At 43.2% G+C, this 6,428-nt stretch overlaps 1 pseudogene; it reads left to right on the forward strand.

Annotated features, from left to right (window-relative positions):
- The first annotated feature begins 204 nt into the window (after window positions 1–204).
- On the forward strand, window positions 205–322 carry LOC126471886 (5S ribosomal RNA; annotated as a pseudogene).
- The last annotated feature ends 6,106 nt before the right edge of the window (window positions 323–6,428 follow it).

Below are 6,428 nucleotides of genomic sequence, written 5' to 3' on the forward strand. Positions count from 1 at the left end.
CCTCAATTTCGCGACGTATACCACAACACATGATCACTGACACTAAAAAACGTCGCTGCACACTTGTGAAACCTTCCTGAGACACTTCACACGCTTTTGTGGGAAACAAATCCCGAAACCGATATCAGCTGCAATATCTGATTTTACACACCAAAACGATGATATTTGGAAGTCAAAATAAATATCTCTGGAACTCTAAACAGGGCCAACGGCCTTGCCGCAGTGGTTACACCGGTTCCCGTCAGATCACCGAAGTTAAGCGCTGTCGGGCTGAGCTAGCACTTGGATGGGTGACCATCCGGTCTGTCGAGCGCTGTTGGCAAGCGGGGTGCACTCAGCCCTTGTGAGGCAAACTGAGGAGCTACTTGATTGAGAAGTATCGGCTCCGGTCTCGGAAACTGACATACGGCCGGGAGAGCGGTGGGCTGACCACATGCGGTGTACCGTAAGTCTCTAGAAGAGCATAGCGTTCCAAAGGATTGGAAAAGGGCACAGATCATCCCCGTTTTCAAGAAGGGACGTCGAACAGATGTGCAGAACTATAGACCTATATCTGTAACGTCGATCAGTTGTAGAATTTTGGAACACGTATTATGTTCGAGTATAATGACTTTTCTGGAGACTAGAAATCTACTCTGTAGGAATCAGCATGGGTTTCGAAAAAGACGGTCGTGTGAAACCCAGCTCGCGCTATTCGTCCACGAGACTCAGAGGGCCATAGACACGGGTTCACAGGTAGATGGCGTGTTTCTTGACTTCCGCAAGGCGTTCGATGCAGTTCCCCACAGTCCGCAGCTCGTGTTCGTGCGGTAGCGTTCTCGCTTCCCACGCCCGGGTTCCCGGGTTCGATACCCGGTGGGGTCAGGGATTTTCTCTGCCTCGTGATGACTGGATCTTGTGTGATGTCCTTAGGTTAGTTAGGTTTAAGTAGTTCTGAGTTCTAGGGGACTGATGACCATAGACGTTAAGTCCCATAGTGCTCAGAGCCATTTGAACCATTTGAACCAGTTCCCCACAGTCGTTTAATGAACAAAGTAAGAGCATTGGACTATCAGACCAATTGTGTGATTGGATTGAGGAGTTCCTAGATAACAGAACGCAGCATGTCATTCTCAATGGAGAGAAGTCTTCCGAAGTAAGAGTGATTTCAGGTGTGCCGCAGGGGAGTGTCATAGGACAGTTGCTATTTATAATATACATAAATGACCTGGTGGATGATGTCGGAAGTTCACTGGGGCTTTTTGCAGATGATGCTGTGGTGTATCGAGAGGTTGTAAGAATGGAAAATTGTACTGAAATGCAGGAGGATCTGCAGCGGATTGACGCATGGTGCAGGGAATGACAATTGAATCTCAATGTAGACAAGTGTAATGTGCTGCGAATACATAGAAAGATAGATCCCTTATCATTTAGCTACAAAATAGCAGGTCAGCAACTGGAAGCAGTTAATTCCATAAATTATCTGGGAGTACGCATTAGGAGTGATTTAAAATGGAATGATCATATAAAGTTGATCGTCGGTAAAGCAGATGCCAGACTGAGATTCATTGGAAGAATCATAAGGAAATGCAATCCGAAAACAAAGGTTACAGTACGCTTGTTCGCCCACTGCTTGAATACTGCTCAGCCGTGTGGGATCCGTACCAGATAGGGTTGATAGAAGAGATAGAGAAGATCCAACGGAGAGCAGCGCGCTTCGTTACAGGATCATTTAGTAATCGCAAAAGCGTTACGGAGATGATAGATAAACTCCAGTGGAATTCTCTGCAGGAGAGACGCTCAGTAGCTCGGTACGGGCTTTTGTTAAAGTCTCGAGAACATACCTTCACCGAAGAGTCGAGCAGTATATTGCTCCCTCCTACGTATATCTCGCGAAGAGACCATGAGGATAAAATCAGAGAGATTAGAGCCCACACAGAAGCATACCGACAATCCTTCTTTCCACGAACAATACGACACTGGAATAGAAGGGAGAACCCATAGAGGTACTCAGGGTACCCTCCGCCACACACCGTCAGGTGGCTTGCGGAGTATGGATGTAGGTGTAGATGTAGATGCCCCTCCATATCCGCATCCAGTGACGCCTGTGGGCTGAGGATGACACGGCGGCCAGTCATTACCGTTGGGCCCTCATGACCTGCTCGAGAAGAGTTAAGTTTTTTTAGTCTAAACAGGACGCTCACCAGTTTTCCAGTTTTAGCAGTAAATTTACACTGTGCGATGCCCAGCTTTCAGTCAGAGCCAATGGATCGAAACATGTTAATGTCGGTTTAGAACCTTACGCAGACCTCGAAATCGTGATGGAAGAAACAAAATGCATGGCGGTGTAGAAAGCTGTGCCATACGCTGTTTGGATGCGTCACAGCAGGAAAAAGACAATGTATCAAACAACAACACAGAGAGCCTCTCTTGTGACTGATAGCCCGTGGGATATGGTCCTCCTATAGTACAGGCGCTGACACCTCTGTCTATGGAAGCAGCTGCGATCACTGAGTGGATCAATAGCTGTATATTTAATGGGGTCGGAGCATATTCACGATGCAAGCACGCAAACAGAATTTGTTATATATCGTGAGACAGGTTACAGTAGTGGAGCTTTAAAGTTTGTAGTTTTTTATTCTCGGTTGGATGGTGCGTGACAGAGAGAATGTTTGGGTGACAGAAGTAAATGGAACCTGAGGGACTGCAGTACCTGAATGTAGTTAGGAAACATACCACAATGCAGCAGCAAAATCCTCATCCTTCTCTCAGTTCCCATACTGTCTTTATATATCCTTGTGTTGCAGAAGAAAGTTTCGTTTGGTGCTGGCCTTACACATTGTATACGATTGGTGGAGCTACGACAACATGTTCACATTTCCACCAAGTGGTCAAAACATGGTCCTGTTGCATTAACTCAGATTACCCTGTTTCTAAACAGGTTTCAGAATGTGGTAGATATAGCGCTCTCCGACTTCTTCTCAGTTCCGACTTAAACTGGAATTATCACATGCACAAAGTTGCAGGCATCGCGAGGTAGAGACTGAGGAACAGTTACAGGATGCATAGGGACTGTCTAAAACCACATTCAAGTTTTACGGTAGCAGATAGGTTCAAAAAAGGTGACTCGATTCGAGAAATGAGAGTGCCACGAATATGATTCACTAGTGGCTGTAATCATTAAAAGACATCTCCACAGGATCCAATGCATGTATGTGGTTGAATGGAAAGACTTGATTTCAAATTGCCGACAGCATTTCTACCAGAAAGCGTAACATTATAAATCTGAAAAGCTAGTGTACATTTCTTATGACCTCAATCTAGCATAGCATTTTTTAAAGTGATTCATCACATAGCACACCATCTATTGTATGTGATTATTCTCAATCAACCATCACCTATAACCCCGTGGATATATAGCAGAACCTGTGACAGTGCATTGAGATACAGTGTGTTACAAATACTGGAGAAATATCTTGTGGCCTCAAGACGGAGTTGCAAATACCAGCTTCATACAATGTTCCTGAAAGGACCAGAGGTTGTACAGAGTTCCAGGAAGAGCATAAGGGAACAACTGACAGGAATGGGGGGAAGAAATACAGTAGAAGAAGAATGGGTAGCTTTGAGGGATGAAATAGTGAAGGCAGCAGAGGATCAAATAGGTAAAAAGACGAGGGCTAGTAGAAACCATTGGATAACAGAAGAAATATTGAATTTAATTGATGAAAGGAGAAAATATAAAATGCAGTAAATGAAGCAAGCAAAAAGGAATACAAACGTCTCAAAAATGAGATCGACAGGAAGTGCAAAATGGCTAAGCAGGGATGGCTAGAGGACAAATGTAAGGATGTAGAGGCTTATCTCACTAGGGGTAAGATAGATACTGCCTACAGGAAAATTAAAGAGACTTTTGGAGAAAGGAGAAACACTTGCATGAACATCAAGAGCTTTGATGGAAACCCAGTTCTAAGCAAAGAAGGGAAAGCAGAAAGGTGGAAGAAGTATATAGAGGGTCTATACAAGGGTGATGTACTTGAGGACAATATTATGGAAGTGGAAGAGGATGTAGATGAAGATGAAATGGGAGATATGATACTGCGTGAAGAGTTTGACAGAGCACTGAAAGACCTGAGTCGAAACAAGGCCCCGGGAGTAGACAACATTCCATTAGAACTACTGACGGCCTTGGGAGAGCCAGTCCTGACAAAACTCTACCATCTGGTGAGCAAGATGTATGAGACAGGCGAAATACCCTCAGACTTCAAGAAGAATATAATAATCCCAATCCCAAAGAAAGCATGTGTTGACATGTGTGACAATTACCGAACAATCAGTTTAATAAGTCACAGCTGCAAAATACTAACGCGAATTCTTTACAGAAGAATGGAAAAACTGGTAGAAGCCGACCTCGGGGAAGATCAATTTGGATTCCGTAGAAATGTTGGAACACGTGAGGCAATACTGACCCTACGACTTATCTTAGAAGAAAGATTAAGGAAAGGCAAACCTACGTTTCTAACATTTGTAGACTTAGAGAAAGCTTTTGACAATGTTGATTGGAATACTCTCTTTCAAATTCTGAAGGTGGCAGGGGTAAAATACAGAGAGCGAAAGGCTATTTACAATTTGTACAGAAAGCAGATGGCAGTTATAAGAGTCGAGGGGCACGAAAGGGAAGCAGTGGTTGGGAAGGGAGTGAGACAGGGTTGTAGCCTATCCTCGATGTTATTCAATCTGTATATTGAGCAAGCAATAAAGGAAACAAAAGAAAAGTTCGGAGTAGGTATTAAAATCCATGAAGAAGAAATAAAAACTTTGAGGTTCGCCGATGACATTGTAATTCAGTCAGAGACAGCAAAGGACTTGGAAGAGCAGTTGAACGGAATGGACAGTGTCTTGAAAGGAGGATATAAGATGAACATCAACAAAAGCAAAACGAGGATAATGGAATGTAGTCGAATTAAGTCGGGTGATGCTGAGGGAATTAGATTAGGAAATGAGACACTTAAAGTAGTAAAGGAGTTTTGTTATTTGGGGAGCAAAATAACTGATGATGGTCGAAGTAGAGAGGATATAAAATGTAGACTGGCAATGGCAAGGAAAGCGTTTCTGAAGAAGAAAAATTTGTTAACATCGAGTATAGATTTAAATGTCAGGAAATCGTTTCTGAAAGTGTCTGTATGGAGTGTAGCCATGTATGGGAGTGAAACGTGGACGATAAGTAGCTTAGACAAGAAGAGAATAGAAGCTTTCGAAATGTGGTGCTACAGAAGAATGCTGAACATTAGATGGGTAGATCACATAACTAATGAGGAGGTATTGAATAGAATTGGGGAGAAGAGGAGTTTGTGGCACAACTTGACTAGAAGAAGGGATCGGTTGGTAGGACATGTTCTGAAACATGGAGGGATCACCAATTTAGTATTGGAGGGCAGCGTGGAGGGTAAAAATCGTAGAGGGAGACCAAGAGATGAATACACTAAGCAGATTCAGAAGGATGTAGGCTGCAGTAGGTACTGGGAGATGAAGAAGCTTGCACAGGATAGTGTAGCATGGAGAGCTGCATCAAACCAGTCTCAGGACTGAAGAACACAACAACAACAACAACCATGTTCCTTAGCCAAATCACTTTTTTAAATTCAATGATTTTATTACTAGCTTATACCACAGGTGACGTGCACCCGCACTTTTGGTCTGATAATACAGATCCCAGTGATCTCCATGTATATTCAATGTCGCAGTATTTGTGTGGAAGACGACTTTATTCAGTATCAATACCACACGTCGACTTATAAAAACAGTATAGTTTTTAACGTGGATATTTGCGTGTGCCAGTAGAACCAAGACCGCCTGTGACAATAACATAGCCGATGCGATCGTGTTTTTAACATCTGGTGGCTTGTAAGACGATTACGTCTCTGTTTCTAAGACACATCGGTATCACTCGCAAGAAAAAAAACAAATGAGACACATCCATCCATCTCGGATTTTCGCCCAGTACTGTTTGGCATCACCAGCATTCAGTTATTGGCGAAGTATTATACTTAGTAGTAGGGGATGCATGATGGATTCACTGTGATCAGCAGGCCTATAAAGTATATATGTGTTCCAACATGTGCAAAGAAAATGACTATGTCCTGTTTAAGGAAGGTATGGATTTGATGTGGAAAACTGCGATAGCCTTAACAGGAGTGTAAGATTATTTTATGTGGAAAATTAAGTCCAGTGATAAGTATGGTACAGATATTTCTATTTCGAGAGCCACAGCTGTCAGGACTGTTTATTTCTGACACTTTGCCCATTGTCGAATGTTGTCAGATTGAGGCTGCAATCGTACATTTAATTTTATGTACAACAATAAAATATATGTAGCTGGTTTCCTAGGACAATTCTGTCTGGGTTGCGGGACGCATGGTGGCAGTGGCCTGTCACCAGAACGAGTTGACGTT

This window comes from Schistocerca serialis, chromosome 3, assembly GCF_023864345.2.
Source record: "Schistocerca serialis cubense isolate TAMUIC-IGC-003099 chromosome 3, iqSchSeri2.2, whole genome shotgun sequence".
NCBI classification, from domain to species: Eukaryota; Metazoa; Arthropoda; class Insecta; order Orthoptera; family Acrididae; genus Schistocerca; species Schistocerca serialis.